The sequence below is a fragment of the Desmodus rotundus genome, chromosome 1, assembly GCF_022682495.2.
Source record: "Desmodus rotundus isolate HL8 chromosome 1, HLdesRot8A.1, whole genome shotgun sequence".
In the NCBI taxonomy this organism is placed as follows: Eukaryota; Metazoa; Chordata; class Mammalia; order Chiroptera; family Phyllostomidae; genus Desmodus; species Desmodus rotundus.
The window spans coordinates 142,990,495-143,017,517 of record NC_071387.1 but is presented as its reverse complement, the minus strand read 5'-3'; the positions used below and the strand labels follow the sequence as shown (position 1 = coordinate 143,017,517).

General features: G+C 37.4%; 1 protein-coding gene across 3 annotated transcripts in view; it reads right to left on the bottom strand.

Moving 5' to 3' along the window:
• FER (FER tyrosine kinase) overlaps positions 1–27,023 on the bottom strand; it is a 406,586-nt gene that overhangs the window by 352,317 nt on the left and 27,246 nt on the right. For all 3 annotated transcript variants that reach the window (XR_008425138.2, XM_045197637.2, XM_045197636.3), the window contains exon 3: positions 11,660–11,727. The gene's annotated coding sequence lies outside the window, so the exon portion shown is untranslated. The remainder of the gene's footprint in view (positions 1–11,659; positions 11,728–27,023) is intronic.

Below are 27,023 nucleotides of genomic sequence, written 5' to 3'. Positions count from 1 at the left end.
GTTCCAGGCAATGTGGTACTGACACATGGACAGACACACACACAATGAAACAGAATACAGGGCTCAGATATAAATCCTCATGTTTACAAATTATTTTCTTTAAAGGTGCAAAGTCTATTCAAAGGGGAAAAAGTATTTTCAACTTATGATGCTGCTGGGACAACTGGATTTGAACATACAAGAGAATGAAGCACAACACCTTCCTTAGAACATACACAAAAAATTAACATTATAGATCTAAATATCAAAGATAAACCTGTGAAATTTTAGAACAATAACAAAGTAAATCTTCATGGACTTGGCTCAGGTAATGGTTTCTTAGATACAACACCAAAAGCATAAGTAAGAAAACAAAAATACATTAATTGGACTTCATCAAAATTAAAAATTTCTGTACTTCAAAAGCCATCACCATTAAGAAAGTGTAAAGAAAACGAACAGAAAGGGAGAAAATATTTGCAAATCTAACAAGGGACATCTATCTTGAATATGTAAAGAATTCTTACAACTCAGTAACAAAAAAACAAACCAAATAAAATGGGCAAAAGATATGAATAGAGATTTCTCCAAAATGATTTAATATGCAACATACACATGAAAAGATGTTCAATATCAGTAACCATTAGAAGAATACAAATCAAAATCACTGTGAGATAGCACTTCACACCACTAGGATGTCTATAGTCAAAACGATGGATAATGTCAAGTGTTGGACACTAAAGAAATTAGAACCCTCATGTACTGCTGATGGAAATGCAAAATGGGCAGTTCCTCAAAAGTTAAACCTAGAATTATTATATAACCCAGAAATTCCACTGTTCAGTATATACCCAGCAGAAATGAAAACATATCCACACAAAACTTATATATGATGTTTAAGTAGATTTATTCATAATAACCACAAAGTAGAAATAATCTAAATGTCTATCAACTGATGAATAGATAATCTATAATATCCATACAAATGAAATATTATTTGGCCATGAAAAGAAATGCAGGGGTTTTTTTTATTATTGTTCAAGTACCTTTGTCTTCGTTTTCATCCCACCATGTCCCCCACTGCCACACCCATTCCTGCCTCCCAGCCTCAAATCTACCCTCTTTGGCTTTGTCCATGTGTCTATTATACCTGTTCCTTGATGACCTTTCCCTTATTATCCCCTATTATCCCTCTCTCCTCTCCTCTCTGGTTACTGTCAGCTTATTCTTTATTTCAATGTCTCTGGTTGTATTTTTCTAATTTGTTTTGTGGATTCAGTTCCACTTATAGGTGCGAGCATATGGTATTTGTCTTTCACCACCTGGTTTATTTCACTTAGCATAATGCTCTCCAGTTCCATCCATACTGTCATGAAGGGTAGGAGTTCCTTCTTTCTTTCTGCTGCATAGAATCCCATTGTGTAAATGTACCATAGTTTTTTGATCCACTCATTTACTAACAGGCACTTAGGCTGTTTCCAGCACTTGGCTATTGTAAATCGTACTGCTATGAACATTTGGGTGCACAGGTTCTTTTGAATTGGTGTTTCAGAATTTTTAGGGTATAATCCCAGCAGTGGAATTGCCTGGTCAAAAGGCAGTTCCATTTTCAGTTTTCTGAGGAAATTCCATACTGTTTTCCATAGTGGCTGCACCAGTCTGCATTCCCACCAACAGTGTACTAGGGTTCCCTTTTCTCCCCAACCTCTCCAGCACTTGTCTGTTGATTTGTTAATGATGGCCATTCTCACTGGTGAGAAGTGGTATCTCATTGTGGTTTTAATTTGCATCTCTCTGATGGCTAGTGATGCTGAGCATCCTTTCATATGCCTCTGGGCCCTCTGTATGTCTTCCTTGGAGAAGTGTCTGTTCAAGTCCTTTGCCCATTTTTTAATTGGGTTGTTTGTCTTCCTGGAGTGGAGTTGAGTGAATTCTTTAGAAATGAAGTATTGATACAAGCTACAACATAGATAAATCTTGTAAATATTATGCTAAGCGAAAGAAGTCAGAATCAAAAGGCTGACATACTCTGTGACATGAAATGTCCAAAGTTTATAGAGACAGAAAGTAAATTAGAGGTTGCCTAAGACTCACAAATTTGGGAAGAAATGAGGAATAACTGCAAATTAGTACTGGATTTCATTAGGGGGTGATGAAATTGTTCTAAAATTGATTCTGATGATGGTTGCACAACTCTGTGAACTGGCTAAAAGGCATTAAATTGTACAATGTGAACAGGCAAATTTTTCAGCATGTAAGTTATATTTCACTATGTTGTTTTTTTTAAATCACTACAGCTTAACATGATCATCTAAAGGTCAGTTATCAGGAGCTTCCCCGAGTATTCTGCTTGTTTGCTATAAATTCTGAAAACTATGATAGAATTTATTGTTCTACAGCCTCCCAGAATTTCAGGCAGTGAATCTTCCAGGGCCAGTTAAAAGAAATGAAAAAACACACCTTCCGTGTTTAGCTCTGGCTCATCCATACCAGAAGTCAATTTCTTGGTTATTCAGCTGAGATTCTCTAAGCTACACTGAAAAATGAGAAGAGGTTTATCTCTCTAACCTCAGTGATATCATCTGAAAACACGGTAAAAATGTGGGTTTTGCAAATAGAGAACAAATTATAATTTTTCTCCAACTGAAAACTGTCTAGTTTTGTGATCTAGTGAATAAGTAGAAGGGGGGAAAAGGTAGTGGAAAACTGCACTTCATCATGAAGTTTCTGAAGTAGCAACCAGGACACTAAATGGTCCTTAACATAAATAAGTCAATGTAAAATAATTGACTTATTCACTTAGGGTATGATAACCCCCGTTTTTTTCACTTTGTATGTAGTAACTCTGAATATTTTACTTTGATGTAACTGTATTTTTATGGGGCACAAAAATATACCATGAAAATTTTTCTGTTATTTAAGTACAGCTCAACTGAATCTCAATGAATACACACTCTGTATCATCCGATGTTTTCAATGAACAAATATGGAACATTATTTGAGGCAGAAGAAAGGTGAAAGAGTTAACTTTTTTTAAAATACATCTGAAATTGTAGTTCATTTTAATCAGTTACTTGGGATAAATATCACTTCTGCTTCTAAATACATCTAGCTCTGATCTAAGCTATTTTCCCATTATCAGAAATTTAAAAGGAGCTTAGAAGAATAAAAATGAAAACAGAATCTAGAAGGTATCTGACTATCACTCTAGCCCATCCAAAGGGCTTACTTACATACAGCAATATTCTAGGTCAGGGTGAGTATAACATAACTTAACATATGGTACCACTCTTCAAAGTACAACAAATTTATTATATGATCTCACCTTTAACAGGAACTTAAAATCAACAAAACGAAGAAGCAAGCAAAATATAACCAAAGACACTGAAACTGAGAACAGGCTGAAAGTGACCAGAGGGGAGAGGGGAGGGGATTATAGGGGGAAAGGGTGAAGGGTTTGCAGGAACAATTATAAAGGGCACGTGGACAATAACAAGGAGGGTGGAAACAGGGGAGGGAGGGAGGGAGGATTGGTGGGGGTTGGGAGGGGTGGGGTAAAAAGGCAGAAAACTGTACTTGAACAACAATAAAAAAATGTTTAAAAAAATAAAAAAGATAAAGTACAATTTAAAAAATTTTTAAACAACTTCATGATAAATTAAGATTATGTCTAATTGTTAAATTAGTAGAGCTTATAAATACTTTAAAAATTAAGAGAATAGTATCCCACAGACAATTTCACTATAGACATGACATTTATAACACTATTCATTTCAGTAGTGTTTGAAATAAGGAAAGAAAGAGAAAGAAAGGAAGGAAGGAAGGAAGGAAGGGAGGAAGAAAAAGAAAAGAAGGAAGGAAAGAAAGAAGGGAGAAAGGAGAGAACAAGGTGGGGGGAAGGAGGGAGCAAGAAAGGAAAACTTAGAACTATTCAGTAAAAGGAACTAAGTATAATAACTTACAATCAAGGCTACTGTATTTGATTATAACTGAATAATTCTAGTGTGTGCTATTCAAATCATAGTCTATGTGAATTTGTTCAGTGTCCAATCTTCACAACCATGTGTAGGAGTCCTGATCATGGCATATTCATTCTGTGAAATATCATTCACCCCTAATAAAAAATAGGGAACCATATTGTGTATTAATCTGGAACTACCATTAAGAACTGTTAATTGAAAAAAGTAAGATACAGAACTTGGTATTGTGTAAAAAGAAGACAGAATATTAAAAATTCATTTCGCTTGTAAGTGCATAAAAGTATTTCTAGAAGAACCCACAGTGGCTGGGTCAGAGGAGAGTAGGAGATTTTTCATTTTGTACCCTTTTGTACATTGGAACTTTGTTCTAAGTGAATGTATTGATATTAATTACCTTTTTATAAAATAAATTAATTAGCCCTGGCTGGTGTGACTCAGTGGATTGAGTGGCTGGCCTGCGAACCAAAGGGTTGCTGGTTCAATTACCAGTCAGGGCACATGCCTGGGTGGCGGGCCAGGTCCCCAATAGGGAGCATGTGAGAGGCCACCCCACACTGATGTTTCTCTCCCTCTCTTCCCCTCTCTCTGCAAATAAATAAATAGTCTTTTTTAAAGTTAAATTAACTAATTAATTAATTAATTAATTAGAAGATTTTTGAAGCCCTGGCCAGCGTTGTTCTGTTGGTTGGGCATTGTCCTGCAAACTGAAAGGCTGCAGGCTCAACTCCTGGTCAGTGCACATGCCTGGATTGTGGGTTCCATTCCCAGTCAGGGAATGTACAAGAGGCAATTGATCGATGTTTCTCTGTCTCTTTCTCCCTCCCTTCCCCTCTCTGTAGAATCAGTAAAAGAAAAAAAAACTTTAAAAAAATTTTTGAAGAGTAAAAGAAAGAATTCATTAAAGCTCGACTAGCCCAGAAAAGATCCCCAGAAATGTCAAGATATGAGCTAGGGCTGAATTTACAACCTGATTTAGATTATAAAAAGTCAAAAGTAAAATGTCTTTAAGGAAGTAAGAGCACTATAAGGTGAAAATGTGGATATGAAATGAAGCAAAGAAAGAAATGTCTCCAAAATCAAACTATATGTTTGATTTTGTAAATGACAAGCAGTTGTAAATGACAGGCCAATTTTTCTCCCTCTATTTCAGTGTTTCAGAAATTAATAAGACTCAAACTCTTTTAATTAATTGGTTTTGAAGGCAAAATAACAAAGCCATAAATGTGATTTTTAAAATGACTATTTTAAAATGACTAGTTACACAAGTATGTTCAGTTTGTGAAATTTCATCAAGCTGAGATGAGTACCTGTGACTTGTGCTCTTTATGTATGTTACTGTTCAATAAAAAAACACAGAGATAGATTTTAATCTAGAAGCTACATATAGAATTTCTTAAAGAGAGAAAAAAGAAATGAAACATAAGGCAAATTAATGTTATTATAGCAATATAACTTGAGAAATAAGAATCTATAACTGACAATGTCAGTGAGAATTAAGATGAAACAGCACTGACCTGGTGAATGAATCTTGGGAATAAAAGAGAAGCAGACAATCCAAGGACAATTTTGAAGTTTTCATTAGAAATGATGACAATATTGATAGAGATGGAAGAATGAGACTATGGTCTACTTTTAAAAAATACATTCATTTCAACAGGAAATAAAACATAAAAGACCAAGATTCAAATTTGAGAGTATCAATTGCTTAAGATTATAAATGAAACAAACAGGCTGAATATTGACAGAAAAGCAGAGTCAAAGAGAATACCCATGAGCACCTGTCATTTGAGAAATGAGAGGGAAAGAGGCCAAACAAAGGACAGAGATTAAGTGAACAAAAGAATAAGAGAGATCTGGCAGAGTTACAGATGCCAGGATTGGGGGAGGATAGTAGTTCTGATGTCAGACGGAGATGTGAAAATTGTAAAAAAGTCATTTTCCAATTTTTGTAATATATGCTTTTATGTGTGTGTACTGAGTATATTTTGTTTCTAAATATATTTTGATGCACAAGGCAAAGTTGGTATTGTTAGTGAAACATACCTCAAAAGGTACTACTAATAACTAATGAAAAAAACAAAAAGTTATTTTTAAGAAAAAACAAAAATTTAAACATATCATCAGCAAATAAAGGGTACAACTATATGCCATGTTTGACAGCATGGTATCAAAGGAAAAAAAAAGAGAAAATTCTGTACTCTACGCAGCATAGCAATGATCCAAATTACCCCAACTTCAAGAAGATATTCTAAGTAAAAAGAGCCAACAAAATCCTAAGACTTCACTTTAATTACACCAATATGAAAAGAGCAGGTAGAGAGTGACTAAGCCGACCAAGGGAAAAATCAAGAAAATACTTAAGAGACAAGCTTCTGTACCAGGGCACAACCTTAGAAAATGCAGGAAGGGCAGCCTTGGCTTGCCATTTTCCAGGGCTCTGTGCAGAATCGGTGTACGAAATTAAATCCAGAAGTACAGATATTTAATGGAACCTCATATAAGACAATAAATCTCAGCACTCCCAACAAGACCAAACTCAGCCCTAGCCAATATTACCCTACCCCTCTACCTCCATGCTTCCATGACAAAAAAAAAAAAAAAAAAGTAGAAGTAAAACCCAGCTATTGGTCAAGGCAAGATGCCACAGACCATTTTCTCAATTGCACTCCACAAAAAACAACTATAAACACTGGAAATAGTACAAGACACAACCAAAAAACACGAAAGGTAGAAAGAAGGCAAACTCCTTTGGCCCTAGTCCTGGAAGAACAGAACAAAAGCAGTGTGTTTTATCCCCCTTCCCCAACAGAAGGCCACCCCAACTTTTCCCAACCTCCAGTCTAGTAACAAAAGGCAGCCCATATAGGATAACTCCTCCCAGGACCCGACAGGACTCTGACAACACTGGGTGAGCCAGATACCATCAGCAAGGGAGACTGATTATGAGCCTCACACAAAATGAACAACCATGGGAAGCATTCTCCCCTGCTAGTCCTGAGAATCCTCTTTTCCACCAAAAGAAATAGAACCAGGCAGGAAGAACCAGCTAGAGAGACCCAGCTATTGCAAGCAGTCAGGTCATGAAGCCTCTTTGTCCCCACAGATCCTGGGATCTCCTTCCCCACCCAGAGACATCAGAGCCAGCAAGCAGAAATAGCAAGATGGACCTAGCTTTAATAAGAGGACTGGTCCAAGAAGCTCCTTGTTCTCCATGGGCCCAAGACTCTCCTCTCCTTCCCAGAGACATGGGGACATCTAGGGGATACAGTAATGAAATCCCATCTCAGCCCTTCCCTACTAATAGACATCCAGTAGCTCAGCCTAAGAAAAACATCTTCTGTTCACTCAAGTAGCATCAGCAGGAAGCAGTGGAAGCCCTAGTGGTACAACATAAATAAAGCAAACCAAAGTAACAAAAAGACTCTGAAAATTAAACTGTCCTTAGAAGCACAACCCACAAAAATAAACGAAGACCTGCAAGCTAAACCTAAATAGACTGCCTATGAAAATAACAGATTGAAATAGGCCCCAGAGCCTCCTAACATTAAATAAAATATCTAGGATTCAATCAAAAATCACCTGTTATATCAAGAACCAGGAAAAAAAGTCAAAACATGAAAGAGAAAAGACAATCAACTAATGCCAACACCAAGATGAACCAGATGTTGGAATCATCTGAAAAGGATTTAAATCAGTCATTATAAAAAATACTTTATTAATCAATTACAAATTCTCTTAAAACAAGTGTAAAAATAGAAAATCTAAGCAAAGAAATAGGAGCTATATAAATAAACAAATAGAAATTATGGAACTAAAAAATTCAATAACAGGAATTGTAAATTCACTACATGGGTTCAATAGTAGTGTGGAGATGACAGAAGATACAATCAATGAATATAAGGACAGAGCAAAAACAATTCAACCAATCCAAAATAACAGAGAGCAAATAGACTGGGGAGCACAAAGAAAAAAAAAAAAAAAGAAGAAGAAGAAAAACAAAGCCTTGCAGATCTGTGGGACAATAAGGAAAGATCCAACATTTGTATCATCTGAGTTCCAGAAGAAGAGAGAGTTGGGATGAAAAAAGAGTATTCAAAGAAACATATCCATCTTGGTAAATAAGATACTATATAGATATGGAAATAAACACAGAATGGTATTGGTAGAGGATAGACAATAGATCAATAAAACAGAAATAGACCCACACAAATATGCTCAACTGCTTTTTGATAAAGCAATTGATTGGGTCCAAAGCCAATTCAATGGAGGAAAAACAGTCTTTTTATCAAGTGGTACTAGAACAATTGGGTAGCTATGGTCCCCTATCCCTGGCCCCAAAGAGAACATTGGTCTAATACCTCACAAAAATTAACTTTGGACTTGAATGCAAACATAAAACTAGAAAACTTCTAGAAAAAAAATGGGAGGCAATCTTCAGGATCCAAAAGCTAAGCAGAGTTCTTAAACTTGTAACAAAAACAATCCATAAAAAAAAAATTGACAAACTGGACCTCGTCAAAAATAAAAACTTATTCCCTGTGAAAGCCCAAGTGGAGAGGATAAAAAGACAAGCTACAGACTAGGAGAAAATATTTGTAGAACATATATGTAGAACACAAAGGATCTCTCAAAATTCAACAGTTACAAACAACAACAATCTGACTAGAAAATGACCAAAAGATATGAACAGATATTTCACAGAAAAGGGTATAAAAATGGCAAATAAGCACATGAAAAAATGTTCAACATCATTAGCCATAAGAGAAATGCAATTAAAACTGCAATGAGGAATCACTACACACCTATTTTAACCTATGGGAATGGTTAAAATAAAATATAATGACAACCACATGCTGTTGAGGATGTGAAAATACTGGATCACTCATTTGTTGCTGGTCAGAAGACACAATGGTACAGCCACTCTGGTTTCTTATAAAACTAAACATTCAGCTATCATATGACATAGCAATTGCACTCTTGGATATTCATGCTAGAGAAATGAAAACATATGTTCACACAAACACCTGCACACAAATGTTCACAGCAACCTTTTCTGTAATAGCCAAAAAATGGATTTAGCCCTGAGATCCTTCAACAGGTAAACAGATACCATGGAATACTATTTACACTAAAGAGGAATAAACTAGAAGCATAGGCAACAACTTGGGTCAATCTCCAGGAATCCTACTGAATGAGAAAAGCCAATTCCAGAAAATTACATACCACATGCTTCCACTTACATAATATTCTTGAAATGACAACATTTTGAAAAAAGGATAGATTACAGATTGTCATGGTTTAGGGCCTCAGTGTGGTTATAAAAGGGGAACCAAGGGATTACAGGAGTGTTGGAAGTGTTCAGTACCTTGATGGTAGTGGTAGATACATTAACCTAGACATATAATAAAATTTCATAGAACTAAATATATATACAATAAATGAATAAAATAAAAAGTAAATAAATATGATAAGATTAGTGGATTTGTATCAATGTTATTACACTGGTTGTCATACTATACTATAGTTTTCCAAAATGTTACCTTTGGGGGAAACTTGACAATGTGTAAAAGACATTATTCTTTCATACACTGCATGTAATCTACAAGTAAATCAATAAAACTTTCAATTAGAAATAAAAGTAATGGCCAGACCTCAAACTATATAGCTCAGAAAAAAAATAATATATGGAGAGGGTGTCACAAATCAGCACTATTCTTCTAGAAGTAATAGGACAGAGCTGCCTATGTTAACCATGAGGAACATGAAAAGAAACTGCAATGGAATTATACAGTCAGTCATGATGTAAACCAAAATTTATAAGAGATACAAAAGACAGGAGGCCAAGGTGGGGGAGGGGGGCGAATAGGTGGGAAGGGTGCATTATATCTGACTGATTTGTAAAGTAAGTTCCAATGGGCAGGGAATTACTCTCTTCTGTTCTCCACCATATCTCCCGTGCTTAAAACAGTGTCTTGCATATAGCAGACAAAAATATCTGTTAAATGAATTAGCTGGGTGAGGCCACGTGGCATTGTGAATGCATTCCCTCATGCCTTCAAGGACCCCACTTTGTACTCATCAATCTTTAGGACACTTAGCAACACCAGGTATTAATTTTATTATTACTTTTAATACTAGGTATTAACTTTACAACTCTAACATACAGGTTAGTCAAAGTTGGCCCCACAAAGCCTTCAACCCTCAATAATAGCGCCACTACTTAGTACTTAAGATTCCTTAAATGCCTTAGGATTCCTTAAGATTCCTTAAATACCTCTGCACGTTTGCAGATATTGTTCCTTCAGCCCAAATGTTTTTCCTCCCTTGTCTGCCTAGAGAATTCTCAACAACTAAACTTTAAAGTTGTGTTCTCTGTGAAGCTTTCTCTGACCATCCCTGAAACCTGAAACACAGCCACCCCAGGCAAACTGAGGCGTTCCCTTTTCTCAGATCGCAGGGATCAAGTATATATTGGTAATTACTACAACACTTCTCATAGTATAATTAAACTATTTGTTCTGATACGTTTCTCTCATTATATTGTGAGCCCATGGAAATCAGAACATAGTGGAGTTTTCATCTTTCTGTCATTGCAGCTTCACTTACTGCCCACAATACAGTAGGCATTCAATTTATTATAGAAAATTGCAAGAGCAAACCCATTTTTTAAAAATTTTTAAAGGACATTTTAAATTAGAAATTCCTATAGTTTAGTGTATATATAGTAAGTACAAATCAGGCAGAAACAGAGTATTATACAAAACTACACACATGTTATTAGCAAAGATGTCTATTTTTAAATAGTATTACTAAAAGAGTGAAAGTAGTAAAAGTCCTAATAAACTATTGACTATTTAGATTTATTTAAATCTACTTTATTTAATGGTATTCAGTTTGGTATTTCAGATCAAGTGATTTATGTTGAGTTCCCAATTCACCATAAATAATTATTAAAAACTTTAAAAGAAATAAAAATTGCTGTATTCTCAAAAATTAGCTGTTCATTTTATACAAAATAGATCTACAAATATATTCTTCTAAAACAAAAATGGAAATTAATAAATGGCAAAATGTAAAACACATAACTAGTTTCCTTGGCAGGATAATACAATTCCCATGGTGTTTCTTGTAAGTATTAAGGATATATGCATTATTTGTTATAAATACCTCCAGTTTTTCAACGTTTGGCTCAACAACCAGCAACTGTTATATTCTCTAATTACATAGATGGAAATACTGTTTTTATATATCATAAATAAAGTTTCATAGGTACTGAATACTTTTTCAAGTAAGGCTGATTTATTTTAACACAAATAATGTCTTATAAAACAGATTATATTTCTTCAATTATTTCTTCTATTTTAATATTGACAAAGATTCTACCAAAGCTATGCTAATTTAGAAAAATCAGTATATAAATGAATATAAACTATGTAATAGGAACAGGAAATCTTTCATTTTTCGCCACTAGATATTCTCATGAGAAGCAGGAAATTCAATAGAGCTTGAATTTATTTTCTTTTTACTGTCTTATTTCTTTTGTTTTTAAGAATTTGAATTTATAATCTTTGATCAATAAAACCTATCAAAATCACTCTGTAGATCAAGTTACTTTATCAGAATATGTTTGTTCATGGATAAAGACTACAAAATCATTAGACAGTTAAAAGTACAAAAATAATTCTTACAGTATTTCTTACCTTTTATAAGCTTTAATACTGGCAGAAGTCAGAAACAGTGACTCTATTTGAACAAAATATCAAGCTGCCTGCAGAAAGACAGAAACAAAGTCACAAAAAGCCACCGAATATACAAGTAATAACCACAGTTACAAACCAAAAATCTGATCACATATGAATACAAAGGGAAGTGCTGTTTCACAAGCAAACAGGCAGGAATGAACAGTCACCAAAGTTTAACTCTGAAGACAACATCATTCATTACCAGGTAATAGGTGCTGACATTGGCCACCTTAGAGATACAGTATTTAAAACTCCTCCTATGCTTTCTTTATTTGAAAAGGTTGTTCCTAGTTTAATTTAAAAAGAAATTAAATGCAACTAAAACAGCACTGGATTGGGCAGCCTAATAGAACAGCATTATGGACGATAATGTCCCACTGTAAAAGAACACAATACAAACTGCGCAAGTCCATAAACAAATGAACAACATGTTTGCCTTTAAATTAACTTTTTTTAATTTTAAAATTGTATTTGAAAGTACTGACATTTAAAACTATTAAAGGAGAGCATCATTAATAACAGAATTTTTTCCCTTTGTTTTAAAGTATTAATATAAATGAACAGGTATTTATTGAGTAACCATGGGAAAGATAATGTTAGAGAGAGAAAGATAAATAAAATCTTGATTACTACCTTCACATAATTTACAGTGTATGAAAAATGAACAGAGAAGTTCACAGGTAACAATGATAAAATTCATTCAAAATTCATTCAGCAACATCTACTGAACATCTATTTACTAGGCAGATTTCTCTCAGTGCCAACAATACCAAGGCACATAAGATTACAGTTCTCAGTCTCAGGAAGCTCACAAATTATTAGGGGTGACAAACCTGGAAACCAATGCCATATAATTCAACAGGTTCACACAAACAAATCGGTTATAGATTCAGTGGGAAAACAGAGGAAGTATTTCTAATGGCCATCAGGGAGGAGTCCAGAATAATAAAAGCAAAAGGTACATAGTGTTACAGAGATACAGCGAAAGGAAAGAGAACAGTTGAGTGGAGGACTCAAAAAGCCTTTATCAAGAAGAGAACTTCATTTTGCAATATATATGTGTACCAAATCCTCACATTGCACACCTTAAATTCACACAATATTATATGCCAATTATATCTCACTAAAGCTGGGGAAAATATTAATTAAAAAGAGAACATCTCTACATGCCTCGAGGGATACTTACAGAAAGAGCACACATACATGTATGTCTATTGGCAAGAGTACGTAGGAGGTGGCTTTGGAAACAATCCTGGGTTGAAATCCTAATTCTACCATTTAATAGCTACGTGACAGCGCATTTTAATTAACCTCCTGCAAGCTCAGTTTTCTTATCTTCAAAATGGGGGTAGTGATACCTATTTTGCAGGTTAGACGAGATCAAGTATTTAATGTGTCAGACTTTGGAAAGACTTATTAAAAAGTAGTCATCACTAATTAAGCATGAGAGAGACAACACACACACAAGAGAGCCCATGGAAGAGTAAACGATGGAGCAGCATTTCTTTCTAAATAGAAGCTTAAACATGAGCAAGAATATACAGGTAGAAAACAGGGACCATGTCTATGAAACACTGTTAATATGAAGGAAAACAGGAACAAAGGGTTTAAAAAATTAAGTAGGACCACAATGCATACAACCTTGTATACCCTAAATTCTAGAAACATAACTATTACCTAGATAACTGTTAGCCTTTTGCTCTTTCTAAATGACTAAATTAAGGTCAAATATTTTTTTTCCCCTTCAAAGAGAATACCAGTGTGGGGAGAAGCCAAAATACAACTCAGTATGTGTACTTTCAAATAGGTTCTTTAAAAGCATACACTAGCAGAACGGCAACCATCAAGGCCCCATCAGTATTAAGTTAAATGAACTAAGCAAAAGTCAGTCCTTACACACTGCAATGAGACAGCCTCTCAGGGACCCCAGATCTGACTACTCCAGATTTAAAACATGGAGTAAAGTAAGATCCATTCATATTTGTGTGTGTGTGTGTGTGTAATCCACTCTTTTCCCAAAAGGCAAGGCCTGATCCTCTCCCTCACTCCCATCCCATCTTTTCTCTAAAATCATGTCCTAACAAATGTATTTTCTTCCCAAATTGTTTCCAACTCCTTACCCTATCTGAAACCTGGCTCCCCCCAAACAGTGTTCTCATGTAAAATATAAGTTTCATGAGAACATAAGTTTCATAAGTTACATGGAGACTAACCTTCCCTACCTTCTACCACCCATATCCATGAGGCTGGGGAAGCTGGGGGTGTGATGGTAACATTATCCTGATTTCTTGGTGCCATTTCCAAATTGCTGCTCTTCCAAACGTATTGAAAAATTTCTTCTCTACTGAAATTTACACCATTCAGCTTTATGAAGTCCTATCCCACCTGGTTGTTATTTGTTCTAAATCTTCCTCTCAATCTCCACTTATTCTCTAACCCAACTCTTAGGTTCATCCATGGAGATTTTAACCTCTAATCTTTCTCTTCTCCAAAGACCCATGTGATCCAATTCCATTTCAACTACCCCTGCTACTGCTCATTGCCTCAACCTAAAATTGCTCTATTTCTGAAGTGGTAAGTTTTAACATTCTAGATTTAGGTCATAACCTACTACATTCCATCTTTCTGGAGTCTTAAGTGTTTCTATACCTACTTTTTGACCTCAGAGGAATCTCGAGCTGTCCACTGATCAAACCATGTTCCCTAAAATGTATACATTCCCTAAAATGTATTCTCTACATTCTCTCTCTTCTAAGGTGAACATGACACTTATCATCTAGAACTGGGATACTTTTAAGAGTGAAAGCAATTCTTCGCTATGCCAGGAAAACAAGTGGAAACTTATATTTTACCAGGCAAGCTAGGGCATACAGCCCCCCTACTTCTGTCCCTACACATATTGATTCAACTGACTTAGCCTGACGTTGTGTTTCTACACTTGTACTGACAACCTCCAACTTTACCTCAATCCTTCTTGACTCCCTTGGCCATGTTTTTAAAAAATATTTTTCTTTTTAACCCTCACCGGAAGATATGTTTATCGATTTTAGAGAAAGAGGGAGGAGAGAGAAAGAGGGAGAAGGAGAAAGAGAGACAAAGAGAAATATCGATGGATTGTCTCCAGAACATGCCCTGCCCGGGGATGAATCCGCAATCTCGGCACGTGCCCTGCAACCTTTCTGTGAACAGGAAGACGCTCCAACCAATCAAGCGACACTGGACAGCACCCCGTGACATTTTATGAAAGCTTAGCTAACTCTTATTAGCATTTCAAGATTGTAATTATACCAACTCCCCCAGGCAGCCTTCCCTATCTACCTCTACAATTTATCATAGCACTCAGTAATGACAGTGACCTATTCATGATTATATCCCCACGTTTCTCACATGTTAGGCATATAGTGTGCTCAATACATCTTAAAGTTCTACTCTAATTATCCCTATTTGTTCTAAATGCATTATATGAAAAATGATGATTCATAATTTCATGTAGATTGTACAAGTCAAAAAGAAGCACTTCTGAATTAACAGATAGCAATTATACCAACAACTAGCAGGAATTTATCCTGAGGTTTTAAAATCTTATCCTCCCTGTGAACTCTGAGGACTAAGAAGGACTCCTGGTAGCTAACTGAGCTCAAATAAAAAATACATACATACATACATACATACATACATACATACATACATAAATAGCAGAGCCTAGCAGCCATTTCGGCACAGGGGCCTTTCACCCAAACTGCACTCTACAGAGAAGCTTCTGCACTACTCTGTCTGCCTCCACACTGAACTGCCTGGCTCTATGCTGCTAAAATGCCTGTCTGGACCTTGTTTCTGCCACCTGTCGCAGCCCTTATAAAGGACTTCCTGAAGTCATATTTCAACCAATAGAACTGAGGTTTTCCCCATCCAACTGGAGCTGAGCAGCTCTGAACCATCAGAACAGCTCTATTCTGACCAATTAGGGACCAGGGGCAGGGACGTTTCTGTCTTTATAAACCAGTTCCTCTCTGGCTCAGAGAGTGCACTTTCCACAAAAGACTGAAGACTGTATTCCTTGGGCTGGAGCTGCAGACATCTCCAGGAGCAGTCCAGAATGGCCCAGAGAAGAGCAGACCATCACAGAGCGGTGCTGCCTAGCTGCAGAGGAGTCTGGGCCCTGGGCAACCTCATGGTGGTGCTGTTTTCACAGCTGCACTGTAGCACTACGGAGCTATTTTCACACCCATGCTGTATTACTGTTGAGTTGTTGGCACTAAATAAATTTCCTTCTTCACCACACATCAAACTGGGGACTCCTGTTGGCACTATGTTGGCCCTAACGACCACTGATTAACATACTCATACCTTTGATTACACTGGTTTCTGACTATTATTCTCTGCTAGTTCTGTACTCTTATATATCCAACAAATTTTAGAATTACAGGAACATAAGTAGAAATCAGTGGATAAGAATGAAAAGCAAACTTTGGAACATGTACTTTGAAAATTATATAAATATAAACATGCATGTTCTTGAATACATATATTTTAAAACTACAAATTAGGTGCCCTGGCTGGTGTGGCTCAGTGGATTGAGTGCCCACCTACAAACCAAAAGGTTGCCAGTCTGATTCCCAGTCAGGGCACACGCCTGGGTTGCAGGACAGGATCCCAGTAGAGGGTGTGTAAGAGGCAACCACATATTGATGTTTCTCTTCCTCTCCTTCCATTCCTCTCTCTCCAAAAATAAATAAATAAAATCTTTTAAAAATATATAAAAGTACAAATTGGTACATATCAAACTTTTCTCATTACCTCTGAAGAGTGAGACTTGGAGTAGAGGGAAGAATGTCACTTTCTCCTTTAGGTACCTCTAGACTGCATTTTTATAATAAGCATGTACTCATTTTAGAATATAAAAATGATACAAGAAAAGACTCCCCAAAGAATTCTTTTTTAAGACCAAGGATGAAGAAGATAAAAATCAAATTTCATAGATACAAAGTCTAACAATAAAAATTATTTTTCCTTCAAATTGATTTATATTTATTTATAAAATGACTCAGGCACTTATGATAGTTACTTCTGTGAAAAATCTTCCAATTGTATTTCCACTCATAGAATGTTTCTGGTTTCTGCTGAACAATTTCATCCCTGTTCTATATCCTAGGCTCTTCAACCAATTCTAGTTTAAATTGAGCACCTCAGCAAAACTCAGTCTAACCACAGGTCCAACCATTACTGTGGTTGCCCAACAAAGGAGTCTTTGACCTTTTTCTCTGTCTTAAAAAAAAAAAAGCCTTTCATTCATTCATTTACTGATTCATCCAGTAAGTACTTATTAAATGTCTATAACATGCCTGACACTGAGTGAGGTCCTGAGTGCACACAGATAGAAAGTACAGGTCATGGCATCAGGGAGCTTATTAGAAGAGAAGCAGTTCTAACGCACAACAATAATTACTACAAGGAATCCCTTTGCAAAGTATAGTACAAGCACAAAAGTATAATCCAAGCCTAGTCGGAGTGAAAGGAAGCAAAGGCTTCATAGACATCTAGAGCAGTTCCTTCTTCACTGGCCTTTACTTTCCTCTCAACCTAAATAGGACTCTCCTCCCTTTGAAAATACTGCTTAAAAGTTATGTTCTAATCCTTAAAAAAAAAAAAAAAAAAAAACACCTCCACTTATTCTTAAATGTCACATAATTCTTAAAGAAAACTAACCAAATCTGTGAAACTCAAAAGCAAGCAAGTAAAGAAAAAAAAAAGTACTCACTGAGAGTATCGGAAAGAGTACTTGAATCTTTTCTAATTGTGCCTAGCTCTCGTTGTCCCTACTAATTTGCTTATCATTTCCATTTTAACCTACCTCCCATTTGAAATTATGCATTTTTCAAAGATGAATACTTAGACTGCTACAACTAGATGCATGTTCCTAGGTATAACCAACCAACTAGTTAGAAGGTTGAGGTGTGTAATGGTGGGTGGGAGGTTGGGAACTCCTGCAGACTTCTGTTGTTTGAAATAAATTGCAGTAGCTAACTAGTGCCAGTGTACAAAATACAACATAAATTTCCTAATTTTCTTACTTTTACCTTAATGCAACCAAATGTAAAGACCACAGTCAATGCATATTTAAAATTAGAATACTATCAGCAGATTTTTCAGCAAAAACTTTGCAGGCCAGAAGGAAATGAGATGATATGTTCAAAGTGTTGAAAGTAAAAACTTCAAACAAAGAATAATCTGCATGGCAAGATTCTCAATCATCATCAAAGGAGAGATAGAATTTTCCAGAAAAGCAAAAACTAAGGGAGTTTGCCACCACTAAATAAGCCTTAAAATAAATGTTAAAGGGACTTCTCTAGGCTGAAAACAAAGGGACTAATAAGTAACAACAACAAAAAAAACATAAGAAAGTAAAAATCTAACTGGTAAAGGTAAATATATACTAAAGGTAACAAGTCAATCAATTACAAAGCTAATATGAAGGATAAAAGACAAAAGTAGTAAAAATAGTAACTTCAACAATCAGTAAATGGACACAAAATAAAAAGGTATATCATGTGACATCAATAACATAAAATAGGAGAAGGTAGGGTAAAGACGTAATTCTAGAATATATTCATACTTAATTTGCTATCAATTTAAAACAGACTGGAATATACATGGGCTAATATATATGAACCTCATAATAACCACAAAGCAAAAACCTACAGCAGATAAACAAAAGACAATGGAAATAGAAACTAAATATACAACAAGAAAAAAATAATGAAAATCGAAACTAAACATAACACTAGAGAAAGTCATCAAACAACTAGGAAAAAGAAAGCAGAGAGAAACAACAACAAAGTAGGAAAACAATTAACAAAATGGCAGTAAGTACATACCCATCAAAAATAACTTTAATATAAATGAACTAAGTACTCCAACCAAAAAACAGAGTAAACAGCACTGCTGCTGTAGTGGTATCATGAAAGATTCCCAAAAACCATAGAGTGGCTCAATGAATAAAAAACAAGACCCATCTATATGCTGTCTACAAGAGATTCACTTCAAATACAAGGACACACACAGACCCTAAATGAAGAGATGGAAAAACCTATCTCATGCAAATGGAAACCAATAGAAAACTTGAATAGCTATACTTATATCAGGCAAAACAGACTGTAAAACAAAGATTATAATAAAAGACAATGATGGATATTTTAAATGACAAAGGGGTCAATACAACAAGATACAACATTTGTAAATATACATGGGTGGGAAAAAGTAGATTTACAGTTGTATAAATAAAATACAATAAATAATAATAAAATGATAAACTCTGTATCACATACAACTGTAAACCCACTTTTGCCCACCCTGTATGCACCCAACATAGGAGCACCTAACTATATAAAGCAAATATTAACAGACCTAAAGGGACAAATCAACAGCTATACAATAATAATAGAGAACTTTAACACCAAATTTACATCAGTAGATATATCATCCAGACAGAAAATCAGTAAAGAAACATTGGCCTTGGAGGGGACCCAAGATGGTGGAGGAATAACTGGAAGCTCCGCTAACCTCTTCCCAGGATCATATTGGAATTACAACTAAATTAAAGAAAATTCATCTCAAATAACCAACTTAACACTAGCTGTAGAGAAGCCTTATAAAGGACAGGTGGAAGAAACCACTTTACCACATCAAGGTTGACAATGTGGAGAAGCAAAAGGGCTGGCTCGGCTCCCATAGGCAACAGCTGAAGTTCCAGAGGGGTATTTCAGCAGCCAGGGGGCTCCCCCCTGAGAAGTGTGAGGCCTAAACCTCAAGCTGGGCAACCCAGCATAGAGCACCAGAACTGGGAAAGGAACCCAAATAACATCCGATTGTGAAAAACAGCAGAGTCTCTAGGTCCACCAGCAACAGATGGCTAGAGATACAGAGAGCCTCTTATGGGGCCAACACACAAAATTTCATTTACAGATACTTATCGTGGGCTCTGGCATAAGAAGAGCAGAGTGGACAAGAGATGCATGAGGACAGTCTGGGGCTGGTGTTTCTGCGGAAAGAACTGAGAGAGCAGCTGCTGGGATACCTGCGCTGAGTCATTCCCCAAACTACAGGAGCAATCCTCTTTGGGAAAATCACTGCCCCTCCATGTGGCATCAGCCGGAGAGGAAGCAGTAGCCCCACTCATAGTAAAACCTCTCGACCCACTAAGTGGAGCTTAAGCCAGGCTGCTGTGTACATCTGGAGGCTATCTCAGTGATTTAGTCTAATAGCAAAGGCAGATCCATGGGAGCACTGAGACTTTAGCTAACCCTTCCCAGGCCCGGTACTGATAAAAACTGAACTTAGGCACAGGTTTATTCTTTTTGCATACACCGAGAACTACAGAGGAAGCCACAAGCTGTGGTCTGCTGATAGTCCCAAACAGGTTGCTAGGGTCAGTCACAGACAGAGTTGGACATAGGACTACACCACAGTTTTTGCAGAGCTACCTAATACATAGAAATAAATACAAAGAAGCAGCCAAAATAGGAAGACAAAGAAACAGACCCCTCAATGAAAATAAAAAAGAAAATTCTTCAGAAGAACTAGATGAAATGGAGGCAAGCAGTTTATCAGACAGAAGTTTATAGTAATGATTATAAGGATACTCAACAACATGAAAAAAAGACATAGAAATATATAAATAAGACTAGTCAGAAATAAAGAATGCAATATCTGAAATACATAATACACTAGAAAGAATATATTATAAATGATGCAGAGAAACAAATGAGCAATTTGGAAGACAAGGTACAAAAAAAATCCAAGTACAGCAGCAAAAAAAGAAAAGAACTTTTTTTTAAAAAAAGGAGAACTTAAGAAACATTTAGGACAACATAAAGTATAACAACACCCACATGGGAATACCGCAAAGAAAAGAGAGTAAACAAGGGATCAAGAACCCATTGGAAAAAATAATGACCTAAAACTTCCCTAATTTGATGAAGGAAAAAGACATACAAGTCCAGGAAGTGCAGAGTCCCAAACAAGATGGACCCGAAGATGCCTACACTGAGACACATCATAATTAAAATGGAAAAGCTTAAAGACAAGGAGAAAATCCTAAAACCAACAAACGAAAAACAGGTAGTTACATACAAGGGAGCTCCAATTAGACTATCATCTGATTTCTCAACAGAAACATTTTGGGCCAGGAGGGACTGGCGTGAAATATTCAAGGTGATGAAAAGCAAGAATCTACAACCAAGGCTACTTTACCCAGCAAAGCTATCATTTAAAATTGAAGGAGAAATAAGGAGCTTCCCAGACATCAAAGAGCTAAAGGAATTTATTAACACCAAAGCAGTAGTGCAACAAATGTTAAAGGGCAAAGAAGAAGGAAGAGGAGGAGGAAGAGAAGGAAAAATGGAGAAGGATAAGAAGAAGGAAAAGAAGAAGAAAGTAGGAGGAGAAGAAGGAGAAGGAGAATGAGGCAAAGGAGGAGGAGGCAAAGGAGAATGAGAAGGAGGAGAAGGAAGAGGAGGAGGAGAAAGAGGAGGAAAAGGAGGAGGATGAGAAGAAAAAACAAAGAAAAATAGTTTAAAAATAAAGTGACAATAAATACATACCTGTCAATAACCACCTTAATTGTAAATGTCTTAAATACTCCAACCAAAAGACATAAGGTAGCTCAATAGCTAAGAAAAGAAAATTACATCTGGTCCACTGAGAAACTGACCAGATGGCTGTTCTTCAGCATTAACTTAATGCTCACTCATAGTAATTCAATGTTAATTTCAACATTAACTCAATTTTTTTTTTAATTATCAATGCTAGAACCCTAAGACAGCAGCCATGTAAGTGGAAGCTGAGTCTACTTGCTCTTGCCCCCAAGTCAGATTTTTGGTTGATCTTGTGAAAATTAACCTGAGCAATCAATGGAATCTTAGCTAATACAAAGTTTTGAAGTCAAGGAGTACAGATGATGCTTCATACCATCCTGTAAAGAGATGTTATAAGTTGAAGGGGACATACCCTATGTGTGGCACCAGCAGCAGCGGAGAGACCAGACAGAAACAGCAGCTTTTGAGCTCCCTCCCATCTCAGAGCAAGCGGTGTAGTCCCGAAAAGGGATCCCCAAACAGGAGAGATAGGAAGGATATACAGTCAGGGAGACCCAGGTTGCACACACACACAGAACAGCATATCCATAATGGTAGCTCCAACCTGAAGAGTTCCAAACAGGAACTCTCTTGTTTGCCAGACCTGAGTCTATCAGAGGCATCAGCAGGCTGCAGCCAGTGGTGACCATGAGAGACATTTTGCTTTTTAGGGAGGGGGTATACACAGAGAAGCAGACAGTAAATCAGTACTGTGATATGGGTACCTCATAAAGACTTTTTTTTATTATTATTATTATTAATAAAGTTAAAAGTTTATTAAGTTTACATACAACTAAATGTTTACTGTGACCAATGGAATGAAAATGGTGAGTTATTTCTTTTTTTTATTGTTGTTCAATTACAGTTATCTGCATTTTCTCCCCACCCCTCCACCCCACCCCAGCCAAACTCACCTCCCTCCCCCACCTCCACCCTCCCCCTTGGTTTTGTCCATGTGTCCTTTATAGTAGTTCCTGAAAACCTGTCTCCCCACTATCCCCTCCCCACTCCCCTCTGGCTACTGTTAGATTGTTCTTAACTTCAATGTTTCTGGTTATATTTTGTTTACCTTTTTCTTTTGTTGATTATATTCCAGTTAAAGGTGAGATCATATGGCATTTGTCCCTCACTGCCTGGCTTATTCACTTAGCATAATGCTCTCATAAAGACTTTTTAAAAAGGAGTTGAAACATGGCTGGGCAAAGACCCCACACACAGCTGCTCCTCCAGCATAGAGACCAGACTGAAAGAGCAGTCATTCCCACTGAATCCAGCTGGGCAGGGAGTTCAGAGAGTTTGTACAACAAGGGGTTTTCTGGGCCCCACCAAGCTCATCTAGCAGGCCAGGGGCTATGCAGATCAAGGAGATCTAGACTGAATCTCCTGCAAAGGCAGTGAGCAAGGAGTTGAGCCCCAGAGATTCTTTGCAAACAGGCAGCAACCCCCCCAGAGTAAAAACATCTGGGAAGGGAAAGGTGTGCTCATCCCCATTCTGGAGAACAGTCTGGCCAGGCCCAGGAGCCCCCTGCTGGGTACATAACCTCAGGGGAAAGAAAGGGAGACACCAAGGGGGACCTTTCTGAACTTTTCTCAGCCAGGACAAGAAACATGGGTTCCCTGGGCCCTATTCCACCAAAACCAGCTGGGCAGAGAGTGCAGAAATTGGCACAGCAAGGGAAATTCAGGGCATCACCCAGCTTCAGCTCTTATATGAAGCTTCCATCAGTGCAAAGCAGGAAAGAGCTGTCCCTTTTACAAAGACTGGCCCTTCACATGAAACAGACAGCTAACTCATCAGAAACTATACATTAATGGAAATAAACAGGGAGAGAACCAAGATGGCGGCGTAGGTAGACACAGGGCGCCTCCTCGCACAACCAGAACTGACAGAAAATCGAAAGGCAAGGGGGTCCAACACTAAGGAAATACAAAATAAACATTCATCCAGACGGGTAGGAGGGGCGGAGACGGGCACCAGGGTGGAGAGGACTCACATTGCCGTGGCGGGACTGAGACTGGCGGAGTGTGGGACTAACGTGGCAGGCAGTCTGAGCACTAGCAGACCCTGCAACCCTACATTTGTGCAGATAAACCGAGAGGGCCGGACTCGGAGTGGCGGAGAGCAGGGCAGGCAGAGCAGTGGGTAGCACCCCGGGGCCCCACATTCGCACACAGATAAACCGGGCGAACGGCGGGGAGCAAAGCAGACTGCGCAACCCAGGGCTCCAGCTCCGGGAAATAAAGCCTCAAACCTCTGATTGAAAGCGCCTGTGGGGGTTGGGGCAGCAGCAGGAGAGACTCCCAGCCTCACGGGAGAGGACATTGGAGAGACCCACAGGGGCCTGGAGTGTGCACAAGCCCACCCACTGGGGAGCCAGCACCAGAGGGACCCAGTTTCACTGTGGGTATCGGAGTGAAAGACTGAAATCCGGAGGAGAGTGAGGCGGACGCCATTGCTCCCTCTCGGCCCCTCCCCCACGTACAGCATCACAGCACAGCGACCAGCGTTACCCCGCCCCGGTGAACACCTAAGGCTCCGCCCCTTAAAGTAACAGACGTGCCAAGACCAAAAAAAAAAAAAAAAAAAAAAAAATGGCCCAAATGACAGAACACTTCAAAGCTCCAGAAAAAATACAACTAAGCAATGAAGAGATAGCCAACCTATCAAATGCACAGTTCAAAACACTGGTTATCAATATGCTCACAGAATTGGTTGAATCTGTTTGAAAAGTAGATGAAAAAATGAAGCCTATGCAAATAGAAACAAAGGAAAATGTACAGGGAACCAATAGTGATGAGAAGGAAACTGGGACTCAAATCAACGGTGTGGACCAGAAGGAAGAAACAAACATCCAACCAGAAAAGAATGAAGAAACAAGAACTCGGAAAAATGAGGAGAGGCATAGGAACCTCCAGGACATCTCGAAACGTTCCAACATCCGAATTATAGGGGTGCCAGAAGGAGAAGAGGAAGAACAAAAAATTGAAAACTTATTTGAACAAATAATGAAGGTGAACTTCCCTAATATGGCAAAGGAAATAGACTTCCAGGAAGTCCAGGAAGCTCAGAGAGTCCCAAAGAAGCTGGACCCAAAGAGGAACACAACAAAGCACATCATAACTACATTACCCAAGATTAAACGCAAGGACCTACATCCAAGATTACTGTACCCAGCAAAGCTATCATTTAGAATGGAAGGGAAGATAAAGTGCTTCTCAGATAAGGTCAAGTTAAAGAAGTTCATCATCACCAAGCCCTTATTATATGAAATGTTAAAGGGAGTTACCTAAGAAAAAGAAGATCAAAAATAGGAACAGTAAAAATGACAGCAAACTCACAGTTATTAACAACCACACCTAAAACAAAAACAAGAGCAAACTAGGCAAACAACTAGAATAGGAACAGAACCATAGAGATGGAGATCACATGGAGGGTTGTCAATAGGGGAGTGAGAGGGGGAGGGGGGGGGAAAGGTACAGAGAATAAGTAGCATAGATGATAGGTGGAAAATAGACAGGGGGAGGGTAAGAATAGTGTAGGAAATGTAGAAGCCAAAGAACTTATAAGTATGACCTATGGACATGAACTATAGGGGGGAATGTGGGAGGGAGGGGGTGGGCAGGATGGAGTGGAGTAGGGGGGAAATGGGACAACTGTAGTAGCATAATCAATAAATATATTTAAAAAAAAGAAAAATATAAATTTTTTTTTTAAAAAAAGAAAGAAATGGGACAGACCAGTATGTGTGGCGCAGAGGTGGGGAAACACACCCACCATCTTGCCTGAAGTCTGAACAGTGCGTCCAAGAGGAGATCTAGGGGTACTATCCTCCCAATAGCACCACAAGCCCTCTAAGAAACCGATGGGTCAGCAGTAAGGCTAAGACTAACAACAGGACTGTAGATAAAGGCAGGTGGAAGTGGTATATGCAGTGCTTTCAGGCACTGGATGACCCACCCCGGGCCTTGTGCTAATGAAAAGCCAGCAGGGCAAAGCAGGAAGGACCATCCCAGACACAGCCAAGCCTGAAAGGGACAGCCACAGATTGTAGATCACTTGTAGGTTTGAGTAGGCTGCATAGAGCTAAATGATAAGGCGTCTGATAGTGCCAGAGTCAGATCCAGAAGCAGAGGCCTGCAAACAAGCACTGGACTCTGCCGAGATGAATTCCACCTTGTTCTTTTTCATTGTTCCCATGTTTTTTATTTTGCAGAGCTTTTTAACATTTTTTTCTTCAATTTTATTCCTATTAGTTTACTATCTTTTCTTATTTTGAGTCTCATATTTTTCTCTTCCCTTCTTACTTCATTTTGCCTTCTTCCTACCCTCTCTTATGTTCTTATTTTCATTTTAAAATCTACTTTTCTCCTTTCTTTGTCAAATTTCTGTTCCTTACTCCTATTATTTCTTCCCTCTATGCTCTCAAAAATTTTTCTTTCCTTTACTCATCTCATATTCTTTTTCTTTCTTATAATAATCGTATTTTCTTTACACCTTTATTAATCTTTGCTCATTTGTCAATAATATTGAAGTTGTAGTTAATTACTCTTCAATTTTGTTCCTATTTGTTCAATATTTTTTATATCAAATCTCACATTCTACTCTTCCCTTGTCTTACTCCATTTTGCCTCCTTCTCTTCCTTTCTTACATTCTTTAAATTTTACTTTTTCCCTTTCTTTGCCTTGTTTCTATTCTTTATTCTGGTTGTTTCTCCTCCCTCTACTGCTCAAATACATTCTTCTTTCCTTTGATCATCCTATATTATTTTTTTCTACCTTATAATACTCTTATTTTCTTTCTACCTTTGATGATTTTTCCTCGTTTGTCATTGATACTGCTGTGGCTGTAGTTTTTCCTCAATTTTGTTCCTATTTTTTCACAATTTTTTCTCTTTTTTAATTATTTCAAGCCTCATATTTTACTCTTCCCTTTTCTTACTTCATTTTGTTTTCTTACTTCCCTTTCTTATTTACATTTCAAATTTTGTTTTTCCCTTTTCTTCACCTTGTTTCTATTCCCTGCTCTTATTATCTCTCCTCCCCTCGACCCTATCAAATTCATTTTTGTTTTCCTTTAGTCATCTCAGATACTTTTTTACCTTTCGTATAATATTCTTATTCACTTTGCACCTTTATTAATCTGTGCTGATTTGTCGTTGATATAACAGCTGTTGCAAGGGAGCTATTTTTGCTGGTGTGGGTTTTGTTTTCTGTATTGTTTTGTTTTGCTCTATCAGCACCTGTACAACAGCATAAGAGGTTAAGGAAACTGCACCAATGAGTCCCAGGGGACTCTTACCACCGAAGGCCACCCCACAAAGACAGGGAATCAATGAAGTCCAATCTAATATGTAGAAACAAACAAAAAGAATCACCTAAAATGAGGAGACAAAGAAAGAACTCCCTATCAAACGGAAAAGAGAAATCCCCAGAAAAAGAGCTAAATGAAATTGAGGCAAGCAATTTATGACCCACAGAGTTCAAAGTAGTGGTTATAAGGACACTCAAGAAACTTAATGAAAACTATAAGAAACGTGGAGGGAACTATATCAACATGAAAAAGGACACAGAAATTATGAATAAGAACTGGGTGGAAATGAGCATACAATACTGAGATGAAGAATACACTAGAGGGAATAAAAAAACAGGCTAGATAAAGCAGAAAAACAAATCAGCGAGTTGGAAGACA